This window comes from Nyctereutes procyonoides, unplaced genomic scaffold (assembly GCF_905146905.1).
Source record: "Nyctereutes procyonoides isolate TBG_1078 unplaced genomic scaffold, NYPRO_anot_genome, whole genome shotgun sequence".
NCBI classification, from domain to species: domain Eukaryota; kingdom Metazoa; phylum Chordata; class Mammalia; order Carnivora; family Canidae; genus Nyctereutes; species Nyctereutes procyonoides.
Genome location: NW_026575049.1, coordinates 65,974,445 through 66,001,271, shown reverse-complemented (window position 1 = coordinate 66,001,271; position 26,827 = coordinate 65,974,445).

The window sequence follows — 26,827 nt, the reverse complement described above, 5'->3', positions numbered from 1 at the left end:
GGAGCAAATGCCTTTCTCTAAACTGGTAGGAACAGACTGAAATCTCAGAGCATTTGGTGAACAAGTTGTTAGAAATACAGTTTTGCTTTGTTTGCTACCGGGATTGTCTTTGTGTTCATTTGCCTTCTGACTTCCTGTTCGGAGTGGAAAACGAGCACATAAGTTTCTAGAGGCCCCATCCTTCTGAATTTGTAACAGATTCAGAACACACTGACTTCAAGGAGCATGCCTCTATCTCCTGGTACAGATAAGAGATACGCGTGATGAATAACAACAAAAACTTGGATTGATACGGAAATTGGTCACTGATACGATACTGTCTCGGCTGTCATCACATAAAACTAGGAAAACCAGCAGTTTAACATCTGTGTTTTAAAACATGAGTTACTGAACAAGCTTAGTGAGGTCATCAGAGGAGCAAGCACTCAGAGTGACTCCTCTGTGCCTGGCACTGTGCTGAGCCCTGAAAAGAAGGAGGTGAATAAGGCAAGTCCTGTCCACAATCAACTCATCATCTGGCAGGGAGGAGGGGAAGGCATATGATTAAGTGGAATAACAATATGATAACTGCTTTACCAGTGATATGACCAAGGTGCCAAGGGACAGAAGGCAGGAAGTGAGTAATGCTGAGGAAAGGAGAGGCAAAATCTCAGGGGGTTTCTAAGGGGCCGGGTCAGGGCACAGTGAGGGAAATGCATAGGGTGCGTGGAGACCCACTGGGTGGCAAGCTGGGAACGAGGGACCAGGACCGGCTGCTGGAGGCAGACACACAGGACGTGAGCCAGAAGAGGAAGATGGTAGCCAGATTATGAAGGCCTTTGTCATGTATGAGAAGTCTCTAAGAGATTCTTTTCCTGGAGAAAGGATTCAATCACATTTGCACCGTGACAGCAGCAGGAAAGGTGGAACCCCCTGGGGGAATTAAGAAGCAGGAAATGGAACAGAACAGTGCCATGCCGGCTTCAGTCAACAATGAACAAGGTAGCATTTCGGTTCTAGAAGGCCCCCACAAGCAAGCCCTCACAGAGAAAACCAGCAGAGTCTGAGGACATGTGGGATGTTGAGGCAAGGCAGAAAGAGAAGAATGAAGCACCTCTGAGGTTTCTAACTTGGAGAGGTTGGTAGACCAAGAGTCTCTTCAGAGAGGAAGAAAGCAGAACAAAGCACTGGTTTGGGGGCTAAGGAGACAGAGACGATGAGTTGTGTTTTGGACAGGTTGGTTCTGAGGCAGCCAAAGGAGAGTAAGTCAATCGCCTGAAGATGATGGCGTCAGAGGGTTTGAGCCTAAAGCATGAACAAGAGTCAGGAACTAAGGATGGAACCTCAGGAGCAGGAATGTTTACAGGGAGCTCAAGGAAAGAGCCAGAAGGAAGCTTAGGATGGAGAACTAAATGCAGGGTATGGACAAGACATCTTCCTAAAAGGAGCAAATATCAAAAGCTATAGCAAGAAGAACGGGACCCAGAAGGAAGTCCTTGGGCCAGGGAGCTAGGCCTTCCTGTCTGGCCATTCAAGTTCAGCAGAACCTCCCAGGACTGGGAGTGGAGGCAGAGCGTTTACACCACTCTGTAGGGAATGTTGGCCAAGGAGGGAAGGAGAGGCCACCCAGCCTCACAGCAGAGCTGGTGCTCCTCTACAGCGAGTGACTTAGTGCAGGCTGGGTCACACAGCCCCACCAGACTCACCACTCACCACTTGTGTTTGGGTAGAGCCACAGAACAGGGCAAGTATGTCCACACTGGCTGATGTCGAGACTGAGTGCTGGCATGGCCAAAGATTACTAGGTAAGGACTTCTGTGGTCCTGAAATGTGGGGTGAAAATGATTACTCAGCATTAGAGTGAGGAGGTGAGGCTCCAATGGGCAAGAGGAAGAGGAGGAGTATCTGCTAAGAAAACACAAAACCAAGAACGAAAGTGGCAAAGGGTCTGGTTGGTTTTGATAATACCTAGATGACATTTCTGGGAAGCAGGCATTCTCAGACACCACCAGTGAGGATTTAAACTGGCATAATTTTATCAACAAGTAACCAAACAACAAACAACATTTAAAAGATACAATAGGAATGGGCAGCCCGGGTGGCTCAGTGGTTTAGCGCTGCCTTCAGCCCAGGGTGTGATCATAGAGACCTGGGACCGAGTCCCATGTTGGGCTCCCTGCATTGAGCCTGCTTCTCCCTCTGCCTGTGTCTCTGCCTCTCTCTCTCTCTCTCTCTCTCTCTCTCTCTCTCATGAATAAATAAATAAAATTTTTAAAAAAAAGATACAATAGGAGGAAATATATATTTGGTCTTGGTCCTTTCCTGGCATGGAGCTGCTAAAACCCTTGGGATTTCCTAAGTCATGAGGAATGGTGTCTTTTGTTATGTTCATAAGGTGACTTTTGGAAAACCCCTAGGTCACCTAAGGGGGAGTAAGGCTAGTTGACAGGGGAAACAACCTTGTGATTAGAAGGTTGGAACTTTTAGTCCCCCCTCCAGGGACCCGAGAAGGGCTGGAGATGAGTTCAATCACTAACAGCCAATGATTTAGTCAATCATGGAGATGTCATGAAGCCTCCAGAAAAACCCAAAAGAAAGGGTTCCAGGAGCTTCCAGGCTGGTGGAAGTACTGGGAAAACATGGAAGCTCCTTCACCTTCCCTATGCATCACTTCCATTTGGCTACTCCTGAGTTATATCCTTTTATGATAAACTGGTAATACAGAAGGTAAATTTTTCTCTACAAGAAAGTTCACATTAGCTTTGTTTGTAAGAGTAAAATACTCTTGTTTATGAGTAAAAAACTGGAAACAATATAAATTTCCAACAATAGGGAATCATCATACATCATGATACATCACTATAGGATCATCATACATCACTATAGGATAGAATACTATGAAACCATTTAAAATGTTGGGTAATTGACTATTTAACAACCCAGAAAAATGCTCACAATGTGCTATTAAAGTTTCAAAAACAGTTTACAAAAGATAATGAGTACACATATACATTGTGTACATATACTCATATATACTCAGCCAAAAGACGAAAAGAATATGCACCAAAATAGCAACACATTCATATGAAAGACTAGGGAAATATTTACCAAAATAGGAACAGTAGCAAAATTTCTGATTGTTATAACTACAGGTGGTTTTAATTTACTTTTTGCTTCTCTGTATTTTTAAAAATATTTATAATAAACATATATAGCTTTGTAATTAAAAACATAATGAAACATAATAAATAATATAAAAATAGTTTAATAGATAAAAATAATTTAATATAACAAAATACTCTTTTTAAGTATAAAAAGTAATAGAACCTGATCATTAAAAAGTTAGAAAAGTATTAAAGTATATTAAGGAGGGGTAGCCCTGGTGGCGCAGCGGTTTAGCGCCGCCTGCAGTCCGGGGTGTGATCCTGGAGACCCGGGATCGAGTCCCACATCGGGCTTCTTGCATGGAGCCTGCTTCTCCCTCTGCCTGTGTCTCTGCCTCTCTCTCGCTCTCTCTGAATGAATAAATAAATAAATCTTTTTAAAAAAAGCATATTAAGGAAAAATTAATTATTCCATTTCACAAATTCCTCCAAGTCAAACTCCCCCATAGGGAATCACGAATAGCTTTGTTTTATTATTGTAAACCTTTTCTTTTTTTTTTCTTTTCTATCTAAATATATGTATACTTTTAAAAGTAATTGAAGATGTTTTTATTTTAGCTAAAGTAGAAGATTAGGTCAGGGGTCAGCAAACTTTTTTCTGTAAAGGTTAGGACAGTAAATATTTTCAGCTTTGTGGATGGTGTCTGTTGCAGCTACTCAACTCTGCCATTGTAGTGTGAAAGCAGCCACGAATAATATGTAAACAAATGAGTGTGGCAATTTTCCAATAAAACTTTATTTACAAAAACAAGTGGTGAGGCAGGCTTGGCCCACGATCCATGGCTTTCAGACTCTTGGACTTCGGTGAACAAATAAACAAACTAGAAACGCCAACTTACTGAACATACTGGCCAAAGAATATAGTTTTTTTGGTTCCTGTTTCATGTTAACATCAGCTACAGTTCAAACAGCCATGTTTCTGGATTGCCACGTAGTATTTCTTCCTTTTTAATGACAGTAAATAATGATGACTTTTTTTATACACTTCAGCCTGGGCTCCATATTGCAAGTGCCACACTACCCACCGCTCACAGCCAGGCTAACTGGATCAGGGCCCCATGCCAACGTTCTGAAACCGACCACCTTGGTACCACTCATCGAGCATGTGCTATGTACAGGGCACTGTGCTGCTAATGCAGCCTCGTACTAATTGTGGTCAGGGTCCATGTCTCGTTCACCTTTTTATTTCCAGCACTTAGCACACTGCCTAGCAAACATGGATCACTAATTAGAGTTGAAGAAATGAGTGAGCCAGAACCAAAGTAAGAATCCTACCCTCAAGTACTGTGGCCTGGTAGTGAGAAAGGCGCTGGCACACAGTGGGTGCTCAGTAGACAGGAGTCTCCCTCATATTTATATATAACAAATTCTATAGCAGCAACTGCTAGTGCCACAATCATGAGTACTTTAGACGAATGTTCCTCAAAGTTCTTTGTGAATTTGAATCACTTGGGCTTTGGTATTAAAAGGCAGATTTTGATGTAAGAGTTCTGGGGTAAAGCCTGAGAGTCTCTGCCTTTCTAACAAGTTCCCAGCAGATGCCAATTCTACTGGTCCAAATAGTAAGTAAGGTTATGGGAGGTTCAAGGCAGAGGTAATGACTGAGCACTGAGGAATTGGGGAAGCTGCATGCCTCCCCAAAAGCCTCGGAAATGTGGCCACTATTGAGAAGCTTAGTTGAGAAGCTTAGTTATGCTAGGTAAGAAAAGAAGCCTATGTCAACATGAGCCTCACAGGGAACTCCACCTGTGCAGTCCTTCATGGTCCAGGATAGGTCCTCAGTTCTACAGACCTATAAACTGAATTTTATTGATCTTTCTGGCATAACTAGATTGCTCTGACCAGAAAGCACGCCGATGGCTTCTACTGAGAAAGAAAAAATAGGCTAATATTGGGGCAAGAGCTGAGGAAATCAGCCAGGACAGATAAGACTATTCTTTCCTCCTCTATCAGCCAAAAAAGATTCTACATTTCAAGTGACCAAAGCTCAAGGGGCAGAGTGAACTCTGGAAGATGAAGCCCAGCATTAATACTCCAGGTTTCCATTTGGTAGGGGCACAGGAACATTAGCCTCCTGGTCTAGAAAACCAAGGCTCTTTGGGTCAGGTGTATGCATCAGTCAGAGCTCAGGAAGGCCCTCAGAGTTGCTGAGAGAGACACTAGGTGCAGGTCCCAGAGGAAAGGGGACCAGAAGTGATCCAAAAAGCAGAGACTCAGGCGGCCCAGCTGGCTCAGTGGTTTAGCACCGCCTTTGGCCCAGGGCCTGATCCTGGAGACCCGGGATCGAGTCCCACGTCAGGATCCCTGCATGGAGCCTGCTTCTCCCTCTGCCTGTGTCTCTGCCTCTCTGTCTCTCTCTCTGTCTCTCTGATCTCATGAATAAATAAAATTTGTTAAAAAAAAAAAAAAAGCAGAGACTCAAGCACAGGGCTGGCCAGCAGACTAGCTGTACACAGGGAGCTGTCCCTGATGAAGATAGGCACCCACAGCCCTTGGGACACTCAGCACAAAGACGACAATTTCCAGACGCACACATTAGTGGGGAAGGAGCTAACACACTGCCACCCCGGGGGCTCCTGGATTCCAGCCTGGCCTTGATGGAGCCTGACGTAGGTAATGATTCCTGATGGCTGCTGGGGCTATGACTGCTGAGCACTGATACAGAAGCCATCAGGTAGCACTGAGTTGAATCCTGCTATCCCATCTCCAGATTACTACATAAAATGTGAAGGCCAGTTTATCATGAGAAATGTCATTGTCAGTTGTGATAGGCAAGCCTTCAGTATATCCCCTTCTTGGTGGAAGAAGCTGAGCTAGGATGCAGAGGTTGCCTAGGGATCTGCATTGTCCTGGCTGAGGTCGTCCCTAGACCTACCAAGCCCTCAGAAATCCCACCTAAGACAGGAATGAGCCCCTGGGTCCTAGTTGGCCACCTAGGAAAAGCTAACCTTCCGTGTCTCTCCTCGCCCTAATCGCAAGCACAAACCCTCTGTTTTCATTGCCATTAACAACTCAGTTCTTCTTTATTACCCTATCTCTATGTTTTCACAGCATGTCATGTGTTCCCAACTACCTGGTTCTTTTTCTTTGGTTACATCTTGAGTTAGATGACTCCTAATAAGTGTTCTTTAACTTCACCAATAAAATATACTGGATGGAGATTAACATTCAGGAAGGTTGGTGTAAGCATGTCTCCCCTCTCAACTATAATTTGTTGGCTCTTATTATCATTGTTCAGTCAATAAATATTTATTGAGCACATATTTTATTCCTTACAAGACACTAGGTAGAGTAGACCCAAATGTCAATAAAATACTCATTTCATAAGTAGGGGTTCCTAGCCCAGGGAGGGAGATAATATGTAAATGAGCATAGATAATACAGATACCATAAGAGGAATAATGTGGTTTTGTCCAAAGAATGGAGTTCAGGAGAGTGTAAATGATGCCACCCAGAGAACTGAGCAAGGGAGTGAGTAATGGGAGAGGCAGCAACTTTGGGGTTGAAGCTGGAAAGATAAATAGTGAGCCCATCATTTCTAAGACACACTTTTTCACATTTTTACATTTCCAAACTGGTATGTGTCATACCATCACTGGCAGCCAGGTAGGTGGGTAATCATGTCATAGTTGTTATCTGACATCTGACACTATCAGGCACAATCAGGAAAGTGCTGGCATCAAGACCTGCAGAAGAGCGCACCTGGGTGGCTCAGTGGTTGAGCGTCTGCCTTTGGCTTAGGTCATGAACCCAGGGTCCTGGGATTGAGTCCCACATTGGGCTCCCCACAGGGAGCCTGCTTCTCCTTCTGCCTATGTCTCTGCCTCTCTCTCTCTCTCTCTCTCATGAATAAATAAAATCTTTAAAAAAAAAAAAAGACCTGCAGAAGAGGTGTCAGTAGCTTAGAAGAAAGTCTCAAAGAGGATAGTAGAGCACCCTTAAGAACCATGATAATAGGAGCGCCTGGGTGGCTCAGTGGCTGAACCTCTGCCTTTGGCTGAGGTTGTGATCCTGGAGTTCTGGGATTGAGTACCTGCAGGGAGCCTGCCTCTTCCTCTGCGTATGTCTCTGCCTTGCTCTGTGTGTCTCTCATGAATAAATAAAATATTTTTTTAAAAAAGAAAGAAATGTGACAACACCAAGGCACCTCTCTATCATGAATATATAAATAAATAAAATCTTTTTAAAAAGTGATGAAGGATAAGAGTGCGCTTGTTGTGCTGAGCACTGAGTAATGTATGGAAGTGCGGAATCACTATGCTGTGCACCTGAGACTAACACTGCACGTCAACTATACTGGAATTAAAATTATAAACTTGATTTTAAAAAATAAGTGATGAAGGGCCACCTGGGTGGCTCACTGGTTGAGCATGTGCCTTCAGCTCAGGGCATGATCCCAGAGTCCCGGGATTGAGTCCCACATCGGGGTCCCTGCATGGAGCCTGCTTCTCCTCCCTCTGCCTATATCTCTGCCTCTCTCTGTCTCTCTCTGTCTCTTGCGAATAAATGAATAAAATCTTTAAAAAAAATAAATAAGTGATGAAAAGATAAAAATGTTATGCAATTAGATAACGTGATGACCACACAACCTGTGAATAAATGAAGACCCCCTAAATTGTACACTTGGAAAGGGTGAATCTCTAGCTCAACTTTCTTTTTTAAGTGGGGAAAACAACTGGGGAAGATTAGAGATGTTTTGGAAGTGGATGGCAGTGATGGTTGCACAACAATATAAATGTACTAAATGTCACCGAACTGTATACTTATAAATGGTTAAAATTGTATGTTTTATGTTACATATATTTTTTAACACAATAAAAAATGTAGGGGGACAGATCCCACTATGAAACTCTTCCTCATCTATGCACAAAACTATATGCTGATCAACTTTCACCTTACCAAGGGTTCTGTGCAAATGATGTCCATATGAGAGGATCTCTGTGTATTACAGCTACAGGTGATTTAAGAGTAAAAATGAATGCAGGAAGTTGTGAAATGAATAAAATATAAAGCTAATCATTATGAACTTCCCCAGATAGCAATAAGAGAGGTAGAGGTGGATGCCAAGTATTTCTTGAGGCAAAATCCTAAAATTCTGGGTTAACCACACATGTTCAAACCAATAAAATCACTTGCTAGAGCGCCCCCAGCAGGTGCTGAAGTCAGAGCTCTGGCTCTCAGTAGCCAGCCCCTTTTTACCTCCTCTCAAATGACCACAGCAGGGGCCTCACACCAGAGCCTAAAAGCCTGGAGGACCAGAGCAGCAATTGTGACAGTAACAAAGATCAGACTTGCAAAGTTGCAAAGAACTGGTCCCAGGTCTTCCTTCTAGAAGCAGAGGACCAACTCCCTATCATTCCCTCCTCCAAGCGGTCCATGCAGCCCATCTCTGGACCATCCCTACAGCCAAGTGCAGACATGACATGTCATTCCCAAACTTATAACAGCAGTGTTTATCCAGCTTGCATATCCACCTGCTGTGAGCTCACTATCAAACCAAGAGCCACAGTGAAAAGACACCACACTCACCATGGAGACCAAATTGCTCAGTGCCCTAAACCCTTTTCAAATAAATAAGTTTGGGATGCTTGGATGGCTCACCAGTTGAGTGTCTGCCTTTGGCTCAGAGCGGGATCCTGGGATCCAGGATTGAGTCACGCATCGGGCTTTCTGCATGGAGCCTGCTTTTCCCTCTGCCTCTGTCTCTGCCTCTCTCTGTGTCTCTCATGAATAAATAAATCTTTAAAATAAATAAATAAGTTCACTAAGATCAGAGCTCTCTGTTTGGAATGATCTATGGGTGATAACTCCTCTCTAGGGACTTTATTTAGCTTAGTTTTCAAAATTGGCTAGCTGATAGGAAGGTGCATTGCCAGGCCCCAGTGTCTGACCAAATCCACAAACAGCAGTTAGCATTGGCCCCTTAGCTATGAACAGCCAGCCTCCCAGGCATCAACCACAAACTTACCTGCCAGCACCTCTCCAAAGAAAATCTTACTAGAGAAACTGCCTGGTCCAAGAAACTTGGACCAACAGAGCAGAATACCAAGCTCAAGGCCTCCTGGGTTCTTTTGAAGCAATGCAATGTTTAGATTGATTTTTACATTTCACATGTTACTAGAAGGCTAGTTACAATTTTTGTTTCTCATGAAGTCCACTAATCTGGCTATACCTTGCTTGTTTGTTTATGGATGTGTGACTGAGGTGAGCCAATCTGCCTGTCTTACCTTTGTCGTCTTCTCAGAATCGATATGCTGCCCATTCTTAGGAGTATGGGCTTTTGACACAGAGACCCAGATGTCACTGTTTGGAGTTTTATATTTTTTCTTATTACATTTTAATCTCAATTTTGGGTCGTCATTCTGACTTATTAAGATGGTTTTATACCCTATTTTTATATCTCATATATTAGCTATCCCTTCTTTCTAGCTTTGTGTCCATCCAAATCCATGTCAGTCTCTTCACCAAAGTCACTAATTAAAAAAGTTGACTGTGATGGTTAAAAAAAAGTTACGAAAAAGAAGCAGACTGAATGTAAACAAGAAATAATCAATTTATTTTATTGATATGATTTTTAATGTATGCATAAAAATTATATATGATTTTAAAATGTCTAAGAGAGTTCTTTTAGTAAGCATAAAAAATTCTAAGTGATAAAAAGTTTATAAGATCATTTAAGTCGCAGCATGTTTCTTCTTTTTATTGGTATAAAATAATAGCATGTCTTGCAATCCATCAGGTCTTCAAGTTACTGAACTCCAGTAAGAATTTGCCAAGTAGGACAAATGAGGAAGAGCTCTCAAAAGATTCTTGCATGTACAGAAACTGGGACCTGGAAGAGAATGTGACTTACCCAGGGGATTGCTGGTTGGTGTCCATGCAACATGGTGGGAAGGGAGAGATGAGAGTGGGAATACAGGAGATAACAGATTTTAAAAGAAAGTGGTCCATACCACTTTGAAATGAGGGTACCGTGAAATGAGGGTCTCATTCATTAACAAACAGGGAATTGGGAATTTGTGACCAGAAGAGTGGTGACTTAAGATATGGCAATGAAGGGATGTTTCTTAAAGACCACTCAGGCTTCTATGTGGGTGAAGAATGGAGGAGCTCAAATCTGCATGCAAATGATGGCATTGCCTTAGAGCTGGACCCTGGGTGAAATGTGACAGAGATTGAAGTCTAAACAGTGACAGTTACAATGAGTTGTTACTCATTAGAATGGCCAGGAATGAGTGACCATTAAAAGTAGGAAGTGAGGGTCAGGCAGGCAGAGGTCACTAAAGGTTTTTACCTAGAGTTACAAACTGGATGTGGCCTTTGGCCAAAGGTCATCCTCACTAGAAGGCAGTACTCTCTCACACTTGCTCTCGTTCTCTCTCTTTCTCTCTCTCTCTCTCTGACTGGACTTGTTTACTCCTTGCCCTAAGATGTGAGAACCCACACTTATTTGGGGCTCACAGGCATCTGTACTTGGATCACACATGGTTCGGGGCGCATTAAGCACCTCAGTAGGGGATCCCTGGGTGGCTCAGCGTGGTTTAGCGCCTGCCTTTGGCCCAGGGTGTGATGCTGGAGGCCCAGGATCGAGTCCCACGTCAGGCTCCCTGCATGGAGCCTGCTTCTCCCTCTGCCTGTGTCTCTGCCTCTCTCTCTCTCTCTCTCCCTGTCCAACATGAATAAATAAAATATTTTTTAAATAAAGGACCTCAGTCAGGTCTTCAAAGCTTCATTTACACTCTAGGAATTGTCCAGGTGGAAGGAGCGGTGTGAGTTTTTGTCCCTTGAACATGGCAATCCAGGCTTTTTGGAAATGTATATTTAGGGCTGACTCCATCAGGATGGAATTTGAGTCAAATACTTTCATAATCACTTGTTGCCTTTTTGCCACTTAGCCCTAACAATTCTTTTCCGGTCAAATGTGCACCACTTCAAGGTAATCACCATCTTTCTCCAGGGCCAAAAAACAGTGCTCACATTCACATGTGTTGACTTGCAACTAGGCTGGAAGAGAGGAAAGGGCACGGCAGCTTGCTGACACGCACGGTCCATCCTCCCAGACAATGGGGCTTCTCTCACTCCAAAACCAAGGCCAGTGAGTTTGGAAGGTTTGAGAGGGTTGGAGGCAGAATGGCATCACAATGAAGTGTTTGGTTTTAGAATCTGGGAGACCTTTATCTCTGGTCTGCCACTTATTAGCTGGTACCCTTGGGTTGTCAGTTTAATCTCTGAGCCTCAGCTGGTTTGTAAAATGAGAATGGGAATAACACCCACTTCACAAGGGTTCTTGTGAAGATTAAACAAGATAAAATGCTTTGCACAGTGCGTGACACATTATAAACACAAAATGATGTGCAGTAAGATGAAAAAACCACTGTGGATGAGTTGGAGGTGGGTAGTTTGATAAGCTTCTCTATCTCTCCAACAGCAAGTGCAGGCAGAAAGATAGGGTCAAGCAGTGTTTCTCAAACTTTTGAGCAAAATCCCCATAAGAAATACTTTTTGTATTGTAACCCAGAACGCATAACAGATACATGATTGGAACAAAACAAGTTTTACCATATAATTACCATGCACAACATGGGAGGCACTCTGAGACTTGATTCTTCATTGGTCTATTCTGTTTCATTTATTTATTTACTTTTGAAATTTTTCAAACCTACAAAAAGTGGGGCACCTGGGTGGTTCAGTCAGTTAAGTGTCTGTGTTTGGCTCAGGTCATGATCTCAGGATCCTGGGATCGAGTCCTACATTGCTCAGTGGGGAGTCTGCTTCTCCCTCTCCCTCTGCCCGTCCTCCCTCCCTGGCTCGTGCTCTCTCTTCTCTTTCTCTCTCTCAAGTAAATAAATAAAATCTTAGGAAAAAAAAAGAAAGAAACTACAGAAAAGTTGAGGGAATGATACAAAAACACTCTTTACCTAGAGCAGAATTTCCCAACCTCATCACCACTGAAATCTCAGACCAGATGATTCTTTGTTGTGAGGGCTATTCTGTGCATTGAAGGATATTGGGCAGTGTCCCTCTTACCCACTAGATGCCAATAGTACCCTCCCCCTCAGTTTTGACAACCAAAATGTCTCCAGGTACTGCCAAATGTCCCCTGGTGGGCAAATCTGTTCCCCTTTGAGAACCATTGACCTAGACTTACCAATAGTTAACATTTTACCATATTACTTTATCTTTCTCTCAATACACGCTCACGCACATATGCTTCGAGATATATTTTTTTGGTTGAACTATCTGAAAGTAAATTACAGACATCATGGCACTTGATACTTAAATAGTTCAGCATGCATCTCCTAAGAACGAAGCCATATTACACCCAAAAAATTAACATTAACAATAATCAGTAATATCTTCAGTAATATCTTTTTATTTTCTAAATTGATTTCATGATCTACTTGCGTGGGTCATGACCCACAGTTTGAAGCTTAGAAAAGGAAGATTCCAAGGGCATATTTACAGGAGTTTCACCAACACATTGCTGTTGTTCCCTCCTCAGCTGCCCCGCCCTGCAGGGTACCCAGGAGCTCTCCCAGGCGCCGGTGGTGTGTGCCCTGGCCTGTCTTCCCAGGGTTGGAGGGAACTGCCGAGCTGGCGCATGGTGGCCTGACCACATCACAGGCCCCGGCTTGGGTTCAGGTTCAGGCAGGCCGCCCACCCTTTCCCTGTTTGCTAAGCTCCTTTCCTTTACCTGCACTGGCTCCAGGAAAGTGGTTATGAGTTGGTCCAGAAATGTCCAACAGGCAAGGGCTGAGACACATGAAAGTGTGTGAGTCACTGGCCGTCTTTGATTTTCCTGACCTTATAAACCTGGCCTTTGTATCTAGCGTCAGGACCCAAACAGCATCAAGACTTGGAAAGTAATACAACCACAAGCAGAGGGGGAGCTAACTAGCTACCAGAACCCCCTGCAGGTCTGGAAGGATCAGTGAGGAGCAAGAGTAAAGAAAAGCTTCTCCCACAGGCCCTGAGTAGCACCTTCCATTATCCTGGCAAGGAGGGTTCTTTTGTGTTTGCTCTTGCTTTTGTTTTCTTATGAAGGCTTGAGACCTGGGGCACCCAGGTGGCTCCGTCAGTTGAAAGGCCAAGTCTTTATTTCAGCTCAGATTATAACTTCAGGGTCCTGGGATGGAGCCCCACATCAGGGCTCAATGGGGAGTCCACCTGAAATTCTCTCTCCCTCTCCCACCCTACCTCCCCACATTTGCATATGCACTCTTTCTCTCTCTCTCTCTCTCAAAATAAATAGATAAATCTTTAAGAAAAAAAAGTCTTGATACCTGTGTAGGTCAGACTTCCTTGAAAGCCAAGGCTTTCTCTAGCTTGAAGATGAGAAGTAGGGAAGTTACTCTGGTATTTGAAAAGAAAGAATTGACTACAGTCTGAAAAGCCAAGGAGAAACCTCCACTGGAAAAGACTATTAAGTCTAGGAGGCAGTTGCTATGACAACAGCCCATCACTCCAAAGAAGACCCCAGAATACAGGTTCCACCTCCCCAAGCCAGAGTGCTGGAGTGATATACCACCTGATAAGAAGAGACGAATGGTGAAGTTCAGTGATGGGGTCATAAAGAGAAATGAATTATCCCAGAAATGAAGAAATGCCATCTCCATGGCATCCCATAGGCTGCTCCAGTATATCAGTCCAAGGCTGAAGAAGACAATTCCAAAGCAGCCATCATGGCAAGTATAGAGATAAGAAGCAGCCATGGATGGGAGTGCCACAAATATTCACTGGTTGGAAACTGCTTTCACATACTATTATGCACACAGTGCCCTCAAGGTGTTTATGACAATCCAAAGTTATCTCATTTAGTTTTCTATCTGTCCTCCATACTGGACTACAGGGACATGAAATCCTTGTCTGTTTTGTTCACTTCTGAGAATAATGCCCAGCTGACATTTGAACAATGAGAGAGTGAGCAGACAAGTAAGCAAGTGTACATGGTTTCTCCTCAAACTGTAATGAGATGGATTCAATTCACCCAGATTAATAGAGGAAGAAAGGAAAGCACAGTGATGTCAGTTCATTCAGTTAATCAGTGGTAAGCCTGGGCCTTAAAACCAGAACTCCTGATTCTGATCCTCACATTTGCCTAAAATAAAAAAGACGTAAAATTTGTCTTGATCACTTACTTCTCTCATGCCCCTAGGACTTACAGATTGTCAGACTCATAGGACAATCCCAGGGCTGGTGGCTTTGCATTCATCAGCTCAGGTCTAAAGTCAGCCAGATGCTTTCTCAATCTGTGGGGATCTTTCTTTGCACCATTCTCATAAAGGCACAGCATGGTGAGCCCAGGGCCTAAGCAGTGACTTCATTTTGTCTTCGGCATCCCCTGCAACCCTCACCCCAGCCATAAAGATGGGCACGCATCACCCTGTGAATGCTGAAGATGCCCATCCAGGAGCCGACACCCAAGCAGATCATGTTCTACAGTCAGAATAGTGTTCCTGGTTGACATTAGAGAAAATAAATTAGATAATATTAAATTCTAAGAGGCCCAGAGGAATAAAGTGACTCAAACAAGGTCACAAGCAAGTTGATCTAGGTAAATTAATTGAATGTGTACTTAAAGGGAAAGTGAAGAAGGAAGGAAGGAAGGAAGGAAGGAAGGAAGGAAGGAAGGAAGGAAGGAAGAAAGAAAGAAAGAAAGAAAGAAAGAAAGAAAGAAAGAAAGAAAGAAAGAGGGAGGGAGAGGAGGGATGGAGAGAGAGAAGGAAGGAAGAAAGGAAAGAAAGGCAGAGAAAGGATGCAGGAAGAGGAGCAGAGGAGAGGGCAGGGGAGGAAGAAGGAAGAATGGAGGGAGAAAGGTAAGGAGGAAGGGAGGGAGGGAGGATCCCAGAGAGGGGAAAAAAGACAGTATCCTGTGGTGCTTCAAGCATTTCAGATTAGTATGTGAGAGAAGAAGCATTTAGGGACATTTAGGGACAAGGGGACCTTCCCAGAGCCTCTCCCACTACTGGCACCAGTGATCACTCCCCTGCCTTCCCCCAAGCAGCTATGACTTCTTGTCAATTGATCCCACTCCATCTCTTTTAAAAGCATCAAGGATTATGCTGATTTATCACCACAGAATGCAAGTCTCAGATATCACAAGGATGCTGTACAAGAACAAGCTAAAAACAGAACTGAATTCTGTGTCTTCCCCAAAATTCCTAAAATTGGTCAGACACACACACACACACACACACACACACACACACGCGCGCGTGCTTTGCTCCCCCGGCCTCATTCTTGCCATTGTTGCCAGCAATTCCCAAAGCCTAGCCTAGAGACTCACTGCACATGGGGCTCCCTGGGGATCAACCCCAACCTCATGCATCCGTGGCTGAGCCCTGCACTGCCCTAGTGCACCCTGAGTGGATAGAGCTGTGAGGAAGGGCATCCTCTGTTGATGCTGTCTGTCCTAGGCTCTAGCTGGTGCTTTTACAGTACTGTTAAGTACTGTTTAGTACTTAATCTTCCAACAAGACTGCAAAAATCCCCTTTTAACAGATGAGGAAATAAAGGCTCAGAAAGACAAGGTACTTTATCCAGAACACAACTAAAAATCTGCCTCTGAAACTCTGCTCTTTTCATTAAACCAAACTCCTGACTCATCATTCTAATTTATTTCAAGCTGAAAACACATAGCTTTCAATTCTCCAAAATAAAATTGGCCATATTTGCTTCAGGCTGGATAATGAAAACTTTAAAATTTAATTTCATCATGGATAATATTAAAATTGCAAATTTGGGTGAAAAAGTCAAGGACCAACGTTAAGACTAATCTCAACCCAAGGGAGACCCCCGTGGACAGAAGACTGAGCACTTGCACATACTCTCAGGAAGAGCCAGAATGTGACTCTTCACCAAATCCAGCAGTATCGCTGGCTCTCAGGCATTATTAGGTCCTCCAAGGTTTATAACAACAGCCTCCCCACACCAGGCTGTGGCTGCATCAGGCGAAGCATGACCAAAGGAATATGAGAGCCTGACAAGGGCTCTCATTACTAACTAGAGAGGATTCAAGCTTGCCTCTGTCTGGAAAGCATTCTTACATTCCAATGTGCTGTTCTGAGTGGGAGAAGAAAAAGACACAGGGTAAGGGCAAAAGTTCTGGAGTTGGATATAACGCAGGGAACGTGCGTGGGGTGGACTCAACCATCAAATGTCTGCTCATCAAAAAAAGTTATCAGCCAGGGATGCCTGGGTGGCTCAGTAGTTGAGTGTCTGCCTTTGGCTCAGGGTGTGATCCCAGAATCCCGAGATTGAGTCCTGCATCAGGCTTCCTGCATGGAGCCTGCTTCTCCCTCTGCCTGTGTGTCTCTGCCTCTCTCTGTCTCTCATGAATAAATAAATACACAAATAAATAAATCTTAAAAAAAAAAAAAGTTACCAGCCATTGACCCAAAGAGATTCCTAGGAGATAAGAGCAGGGCCACTCAATGATTTTTTACCAACCTAGTGGTGCCAGAGACTCACTGAGGGGTAAGCAGGGCTGAAAGATGGTCTCATTCTACTGAAAAGCACCCAAGCCTGAGGCACGCACCAGAATGCAAGTGAATTAAGTCGCAAAGAGAAACTCAACCCCACATGGGCCCCCATCTCCTACATTGGCATAATCTTAACCTGCGGCAACTTTTTTATTTGCCATGAGCCATCCACGTCACAAAGACCAGAAACGCTCAAAATCTCTTTGATCAGCACTTTCATTGTAGAAGACAGGTGTGAAACCAAACTGCAGCAGAAGATGGCCTGATGAACAGACCAAAGGTGATTTGATGAATCAAAAGTTTAATGGCCTCACCCTGAGAAGAGCCTGGTGCGGGTTGATCAACTCAGGGATATTTTGCCAAGGAGACTGCCAACCCCGTTCCCTCCCATTTCTGCAGCTCTGTGAAGGCCAGACATAGTCAAGGAGAGTTTTAGTGAAATTCCTCTCCCCTGTACAAAGCAAGGACCACATCAGTGGCATTTCTCTTCTATGGCTGGGCAATCCTGCTTCAAAGACTACTCTTTTCCCAGATGCCATGGGTCATTTGTTCAGGCTACAGTCAAGTCCTACAGGCCTGGGTACTCTCTTGTCTCTCTCTAGTAGCTTATTTATCCCTCCCTCATCCAACATCTGTGGTTCCCACAGAGATCATTTAACTTCCTGAGTTCAGGGTTCAGGTTGGCCCCCCAGGTGCTGATAAGAATATTCTCACATAGAAGAAGAAACTGTAGCAACATCTGAAAAACACATCTAGGATTTGATCTGTCCAGATTATTAACACAAAGTCTCTGTAGTTCACCACATTGGCTAAGATGTTTCTTCAGTGAAATTCTTCAGGACTTCATTGGTTAAGATACAGGTTTGGCTACTTCAGAAAAAAACCAAAACAATCAAGGTTTAAACAAAATAGAATGTAATTTCTTTTTCACATAATATATATAATATAGGACTAACACCATGGCACCATTTGGGACAAGGGGTTTATATTTTATTGCTCTGCCAACCGTAGTCATAATCTTTATCTTCATGTTCTAGGATGTGGCCTGGTAATGTCCATGCTTCTATCACTAACAGCAGGACAGAGGGTGATGGAAATTCAAAGTAAGCTTCTTCCATTCATTCCGTTATTTATTTAAAAGATATATTCCTTTATTTTAGAGACAGAGAGAGAGAGAAAGAGAGAGAACAGGGGGGAGGGGCAGAGAGAGAAGAAGAGAGAGAATCTCAAGCAAACTCCCTGTTGAGCATGGAGCTCCACCTGGGGCTTGATCCCAGAACCCTGAGATCATGACCTGAGCTGAAATCAAGAGTCAGATGCTCAACTGAGCCACCCAGGTGCCCCAGCTTCCTCCCTTTAAAGACATGACCTGGAAGACACACACATCACTTCTGCTCACCCCATGGCCATAATTGAGTCTACATCTGAAGTCCACATCCTAGCTGCAGGGCAGACTGGTCTTGTAGTAGTCTTTAGCTGCGCAGCCTCATGCTCAGCTGAAAACTGTGTATGTCTATGTAAAAATGGGAGAATAGATATTGTCTCTGCCCGGATGCTATTATTTCTCCTTTCCACATCTCCATTGCTTTCCCTTAAAGGCCCACGGCTCCTTAATGAGACTTAGTATAGCCTAGTATATAAAATTAAATGAGAAATATGCTACTTATGGAGAGCAAAGATGTCACATGGATTCAGACATGATTTTAATAAGTCAAAGTACAATGTCTTTACTGTATCATTCTAAAGTTCAAGATGAGGGGCGTTCTTCAATTAGTACCTGGGTATGGGGAGCATGTTTGCTTGAGAGATGGTTTCATGTGAGGAAAGAGTAATAAGCAGGGAAAGGAGCTTGGAGTTCCACTGGACAGGGCCCTACATGGCAAGACTAAGGGGACTGCTTTCTTTCTTCATGCTGGATTTCATTTTTGTGTACATGTTCAGGGTTACAGAGCTTCATTGTGTTTCTCTGTAAGTAAATGAGTGTACATAGATAAAAATCTTTAGATCCTATTTGTTCCTGAATGAGGGTCAGCTCTATGCTTGGCTATCATGGACTGAAGTCTATAACGTGATGGCCTACTACAAGCTAGCTCTATCATTATACTTCCTCCATCCTCCCTTTATTATCAGTGAAATGTCCTGTCCTGTTTTTAGCTGAAAAAGCAATCTCTGAGCTCTGGAAAAATAAATAAAATGAAAATGAGATGTAATTATGTATGGTTGCAACCATAACCACAGGCTTGGTTGGTATAAATGTTGCAATATTTTATTGGTCAGCTTCTGATCCACCACATGAAACATTTTTTTTTAATTTCAAACACTTCTCCCCACCTCTATTGACTACATAATCATTCAAACTATTGTTCCCAATGGACCAGAGGGGGTTACGTGTGCGTGTATGTGTGTGTGTGTTTGCAGCATCCAGATAGGAGGGAGGGGTTTAACTAACATATCATTGCCTTCTGTGGAGAAAGAGGGGACATGTATAGTCACCCACTTTAATATTAGTTCCAGCTCATTTTTCCTGACCAGAACACCTCACTTAATAATTAGCTCAACTCTTTCTGTGGCTTCATATATAAACATGCCACATTTCAAAGTACATGAAATAAGTATAGTAAAGTATCTGTGCAGTTCAAGGAAACTGAATTCCCAAATTTTATTCTCTGGGCCTGATTGGGTTCCATTAGCCTCCAGTATTCTTTCAACAACAACAAAAAATTGTCCCTCCCATTATATAAAATCCATGTAATAAAGATGTTTAACCAAAAAAACAGAGAAAATGAGCTCCCACAGAAAGAAATGAAGAAGGAAGGAAGGAAGGACGGATGGACGGACGGAAGGAAGGAAGGAAGGAAGGGAGGAAAGAAGGGGAAAGGAAAGGAAGGGGAGGGGAGGGGTGAGTAAGGGATATATGAGGAGATTCCCCCATAAACACCAAGCTTGAAGGCTCTCCACATGTATGCAAAGGTCACCCTCCCTCCCACAGTAGCTTCTGAAAACATCCACTTCTCTTTTAAATACAAACTGTCCAGCCTTTCTTTCAAAAACTACCCCTCCACAAATAAACATGTGCTTAGAGTTGGTCAACAAAATTGATCATTTCTGCATTGGTCAGCCCATATTTGAAGAATCTACAGGCTGGAAAGGCCCTGGCGGCCAAAGGGGGGAACTTCTGCCTCAAGGAAAGATGGAATCCAAGCCAGGGATTCTTGGCCCCTGTTTAATAGCACATAGAAACCTCAGAGTGTTGGGAAAGAAAAGAAAACAAACAGCTGAAAAATCAGATTTTTCTTTCCCCCTCTGTAGACGTTTTTTGAGTTACAAAAAATCCTTCGATGTTTTGCAAGGTCTTTAGACCTCTAAACAAACCAATTAATAATTTTATGAGCAAATCAACTTGCTTGTCACACAGTAATATAGTCTTTAACAATGACATTTTGGAGCTGTAAACTCTACGTTTGTTTTATGTTGTACACATTCAGATTTTCCTCAACTTCACACATCTAACAATACCTCCCATTGTTTCTAGTTATGTAACATTCAATTTGACAGAAATGTATTGAGGTGCTGCTCTGTGCCAGGCACCACACTAGACTCCAAGGATAACACGGTGACGTGCCCGCATAAAGCTTACAGTCAAACAGAGGAGATGGGTTTTAAGCATCAAAGCACAAAGAATTCAGTTTCTTCTGCTATTGCTCTCAAATCTCAAATCAATTTGAATCTGACTTAACACAAACATGCCACTGCCGAGGGCTACCTCTCTCATGGAAGTGGGCCTCCCCGGGCGTGCAGATGGCAAGGTGTATCATAAGTGTGCTCCTCGGAAGCCGCGATGCCACACCCACTTTGCTCTGCCTTTCATTTCAGGGCACCTGTCCAACCTCCAGCTGCCAACCGGCACCTCTGCCTACAGGCTTTCCCTGCCTGCCGGAGCGTGCTCTACGAGGTCATTAACTCCCACCACCGCCACCAGCATCGGCCCTCGAGCGGTAACTGGCAGGAGGTGGTGGCCAAATACCCCAGCAACCTTGCGTCTTGGGAAGCACATGTAGAAGGCCTGTTTTTTGCACTGGCCTCCACAGCTTCCGAAGGTGAGCTAGCTCCCTCCACAGGGTCGGCCTTCTGCTAACTTGCCTGATAAAGTGCCCTTTGCTGGCTGCCTTCCCCTCCCATCTTACTTCCTCATTCCCCTGCAGTAGTTTCCTAGCACATCTCCTACATAATGTACTTGAACTCAAATCCTTGCTCCGGGGTTGCAAAGAGCCTGCCTGATGCATCTTCTTCATAAAGTCAATCAGCATTCAGGGGCAGCTACTGAGCTCTGACTGTTTCATTTTTCTGATTTAATTTACTCATTTTCTCTCTCTTTAGAGAAAGAAAGGTGGCAGTGTCTCCTACACATGGTGAGCTTTTCGAGGCAAGTACACTAAATCACGTGGCCTTTCTTCCTCTGAGCCACTGTGTCATGAAATTTGCCATCATGGCCACACAAAATCTCTTCTCTTTCCACTGACACCTATTTCCTGTTATTCTGTTCCCTGGTGACAGAGGCCTAGAATGGGGAGAAGGATGGGAATGGGGTGAAATGAGCCACTGGCATGCCCTCTCCACAATAGGAAAGAACAAATAAGTCCAAAAATCTCATTTTTGAGTGATACAAGAACAAACGACCCTTTATAAAGGTCACATGGAGTCCACATTCTTCACTCCTCTCTGGAACTCGCAAGATCAAACTACATTTCTGTTGTCTCCACAAAGGGGCATTTGCCAAGAAGCCACCGAAGCTCTCTCTTGTTTATTTTAGGATGTCTAACTTAGCAAGAGTCAGAAACAGTTTGATCAATTTAAGTCAGATACGGGGATTTAGTAACGATGCAGGAGAATCTCATAGACCAGCCAAAGGTGTGGAAGAACAGAGATCCAGTTGAGTTTGGGTAGAATAGAAACCCCTCACAATGGGCTCTGCCCCTTTTCTCTGCTGCTCTCTGTAAACTGACTTAATGCTTCTCTCTCATTAAAGACTGTTTTTCTTCAAGTTTTCTCTAAATTGCTATAAGCAACAAAATCTATATGCTTTAAGGAGAAAGGGATGTTTGAAAAAACTTGGATGTCCTCAGACATTTGGCTGGCAGGTACCTACATGACCTTACAGCCACTTCCGTTCTGATTGGTCATAGCATCCACTCAGGTGGAGTCAGTGCCTGGCCATACTATTAACTAAGTATCCTGAAAATCACCCTGATGAACTCAGAAAATCATTGAGTGTGAAGAAACAGGCTTTATTTTTTTTAAGATTTTATTTATTTATTCATGAGAGACACACATAGATAGAGAGGCAGAGACACAGGCAGAGGGAGGAGAAGCAGGCTCCATGCAGGAGTTCCGATTCTGGAACTCCGGGATCACATCCTGAGCCAAAGGCAGACAATCAACCGCTGAGCCACCCAGGCATCCCAGAAACAGGCTTTAGACTGAGCTTCCCAGAGCAACTCCCAGAACCCAGCAGAACTGCCACCAACTCCAAAGCTACTCTGCCTCTCCCATCCATCAATGCCATCAAGATGGAGCCCACTCAGCCAAACTGCTCGCTTACATAATTCCCAAAGTCCCTCTTTGGTTGATTATCTGGTTGGGGTAATCTAGGCCATCATTGTACACTCTTTCTGCAGAGAAAGCTGGGAAGTGTAATTTGGTTTATTTGTGGTTTTTGGAACCCACCTTGAAATGGCAAGATTCATAAAATATGGCATATCAAAATGTGGAAATATTCACAAGATTTGGGCAGCCACACGTGACAGTGTTCATTATAACCCACAAGGCAGGGGAAGAAAAGGCCACAAATGATACAGCTTATAGTATCAGCCACTGAAGAAAGACTAGCCTATCTCCAATCTAGTCTAAAAATCCCAAGAAACAGATCTTTGACCCAAACCATTAAGCACCCCTCTGAAATAGTTATAGGGCCATGAAAGAACATGGTTCCTCCTGAGGGAACCACATATGTTTTGGGGTGGAAGGGTAGATAGATGAGGGATGGCAACCTGAAAAATAGAGGTTTGAGGTCATTCAAAATAATAAGTAATCACAAGATTAGTTGAACGCTATGTAAGGGATCACTGAAGGATTCACATTCAAAAATATTTCAGTAAACTGGGTGTCAACAAATATGAATCGCCCAAATAAAGGTGAACACTGGGGGATCCCTGGGTGGCTCAGTGGTTTGGGACCTGCCTTTGGCCCAGGGCACGGTCCTGGAGTCCGGGGATCAAGTCCTGCGTCGGGCTCCCAGCATGGAGCCTGCTTTTCCCTCTGCCTGTGTCTCTGCCTCTCTCCCTCTCTCCCTCTCTCTCTATCATGAATAAATAAATAAAATCTTTAAAAAAATAAATAAAGGTGAGCACTGGGGAGTAGCAGTCCAAATGAAAATTAAGCACTTACAAAGATGCTAATCATCATCAGTCATTAGGGAGATTCAAAGCCACAAGAAGATCCCACTACTCATCCATCAAAATGGCTAAAATTAAAAAGCCAAATACTGGTGAGGATGTGGAATTCCTGAAACATTCATGCTTTGCCGTGGGGAGTGCAGATACTTTAAAAAATAATACAGCATCCAAACCTCCAGTTACAAGTCACAGTGATGAAACGTACAGCATAGGGAACATATTCAGAAATATTGCCATAACTTTTGTGCGATGACAGATGATAGCTACACTTGTCATGGTGAGCATTTCATAGTGTATATAACTGCTGAATCACTGTTATACACCTACAATGAATATAATCCTGTATGTCAACTATACTTCAATTAAAAAATAAATTAAAAAATAAAATAAATTTGAAAATGTAAAAGAATACCATTTGTTTTAAATATATATTCGCCATCCTCCTCTAAGAGAAATTAAAGCATACATCCATATGTTAACACATATAAGAACACGCATAGCGGCTTTACTCATAATCTCGACTGGAAAGAGTCCAAGGGTCCATCACCTGGTGAAGTGATAAACACATGGCGATACACCCATACTATGGAACGCTACCCAGCCACAGAAAAGAATAAACGAGTGATACACCCTACAACATGAATGCATCTCAAATGCATTGTGCCAAATGAAAGCCAGTTTCAGAAGGCTACAAACTGCATCTCTTTTATACGAGATTCTTTTTGAAAGGCAAAACCATGGTGATAGTGGTGGTCAGGGGCCAAGAGGTGAGGGAAGGGGAGTGACTATAAATAGGAAATTTGGAACTTTAGGGGGTGATGTTCTATACCTTGATTTTGATGGTAGTTATGCAGGTGTGTGTACATTTGTCAAAATTCATCAAATTGTACACCTGAGATGGACAAATTTTATATCATGTAAATTATACTTCCATAAATTTGACAAAAATAAAGAAAAACAAACTGCTCACCTTTTCCTGCCTTTTCTGAAGTCTTCCATTCTTGTGTGTGTAATGTCTGCAGCATGAGATATCCTTTTTTGAGTTGTGTTTTTTCCAATTGTTACTCCAATCATTACTCTTTCTTACTAAAATGCAAATTCTCTGAGGGGAAGGAGTCATTGAAAACCAACCTAAGCCAGTTTGGCTACAGGCACCATTGGTTCTTTTTGGTAGAAGCAGTAGCTGCTGAAGTTGGGAGGATTCGCAGCCTCCTCATACCCTCCGCATCCCGTTATGTTGATGGGGAACCTCAAACCAAATTCTCCCACATATACACACATACTAAGAAACAACTTATTAACAAGTAAACACAAAGCCTGTTTGTGTATAAAGCCTGTTCTATAAGCCCTGTGAAGTCTAAGCTCTCTACCTTTTGAAATGTTTTGACTACTACCTTATATAAAAGATTTATCTGAGAAAGACAAGGCCACATTCCAGAAACAAGATCCTGTTACCCACACAGGTGGCATTAGGTAACCAGACATCCTCCTAAACCAATGACTGGATATAAGACCATTTAAGGATCAAGTGCCTGTTGCCTGCTCTAAGGATGCAGGATGCAGGCTGTGCTAGACTCTTCTACCCAAATGTTTCTGCTAGTGGCCCTGAAACATTTTCACCCACCTATACACGTATCTCATATTCAGTTCATCAAACTGAGGCCCACTTTTATAATGCAGGCTACTAGCTATTACTCTCACCCACAAAACCCCCTTGTGATATTCACTATGCTAATTAGCGAAGCATAAGGCACTGAGCAAGGTATGGACCGTGTTAGTGTTTGTAGCAGCTGCCTGAACTTCCTGATTAGGATGAAGCTGGTCACGCCCTGGACTGGGTGTTCTTGGCAAGAGCTGCTACCCTTGGAGCTGGAACCAAAACAAATAGCACAAACTTAAGATTCTCTGTCTATGCTGAACTTTTTGGAAGTAAATTACAGACATCTCTCCAAAAACATATCCTCTCTTCCTTTAAACTCTTCATAAAATTTCTGACTTCTAATAGATGCTTAGTAACTGCTAATGACTTAATGTTAAGCAAATTAAGAATCAAGGGTTTTTAAAGGGTCAGGCAGAGAGGAGGGAAGGAAGGAAGTCTCTGGCCTTGACCCTCCTTGCCTTTTTGAAGGTATAGACACTCAGCCCTGAGCTTTGCCTCAGCTTCTAATATAGCTTTTTGAGAAGCTTTTGGGGCCACTCAGGCGTCCCCCCTTTAATTCTTAATTCTCTTAAAAATAAATAAGTAGAACCTAGAGAACTGCATGCACCCACTCTACATTCTCCTGGCCATTATACCACAGGCCTAGAACAGTTGGCCCTCACTGAATGCATTTTGAAAAATTAAAAAAGTAGCACAAAAACACACAGACCTGCTACTTGATTGATTTTGTGGGATGGATAATAATGCACCATTTATATCCACATGTTTTCTCTACTTTATGTCCAATGGTCATATGTGCAAATTTACCAAATAAATTTCATAGGGGTGGCCAACGGGTACAAGAAGCATAGGGTCATACCAGAAAATTCAATTCCTGACCTTGTTAACATCATCTTTTCACTGAATTATTCTTTTGTAGACAATGAGAAGAATATATAGTTTGAATCTCAGGCAATGTATTTTGAATCTCAGGCAATGTCATCATACCAATGAAAGTAGGAAGTCACTTTCAAATATTTTATCAACATTTTTACTCAAAAGAATAAGGACAGAATCATTGAATAAAGCACAGAAGAGAATAAGACAGACATGGAGAAATGTGGAGCATTTAAATCAGACCTTAAAAACCAGCAGCCAAAAATCTGAACTATGTATAGTTCTATATATATATATATATACATACACACACACATATAGTTTGGCCTACACAGTAGTGACCCATTCCTTGATTTTAATTTTTTTAATTAGTAGCTGATATGTAAAAATTGGGATATTTCATATGAAGTCAGATCTCTTTCTCATTAAAATATTAAGTAATATTGCAATGTTGAGCCACAGCTCTCTCAAGGCCCTGATCCTGAATTTCCTTTAGCAGGATTTCCATCACTTTCAGCACATGTTCTGTTTCTGAAAATTACCACATTTCCCTAATACCCATTTTTAAAAATTGGAACTTGCAATTTCTAATTTCAAGTATATTTTCTGAGACACTATACAAAACAAAAGCCAGAATAGCATTCTAGAACTAACATGGTAAAAATTCCAAACCATGAAAATGCAGAACTTATGAGTAAGAACAGAAAAGTTTCAAATCAGGTGCATTTATAGTACAGACCAAGGATAAAATATGCTAATGTATTCATTTTGGTGCATCTACCATAACTGGGGCCTTCAGCCATGCCAAATCACAGAGATAAATTTAGAATCAATCAAAACCATTAGGATTATTAGTTCCTACGTAAGAAAAGCAGGATTGATAAACTCCTGCCTAAACAGAAATCAGTTCTTTGGCCTATGTCTGCTCTTCTACACCGTAATTGCAAAATTCCTAGTATGGATACATCACAGCCAAGAAATGGAGATGACCCAAGCAATGAACCAAAAATTGGAAGGGACCGCACTAATTTGTGAAACCCAGTACTGAGCTGAAACCAAACATCATTTTTTTTCTAAATTGTAGACTCACCCAAAAAAGATTTCTATGAAAACCAATAAAATTCAATTAAACTGATATGAACTACAACTGAACCAAAGTTTTCTGAAAGTTAAACCAAAACACTAGACTATTATCTGAACCAAACTAGTATTTTG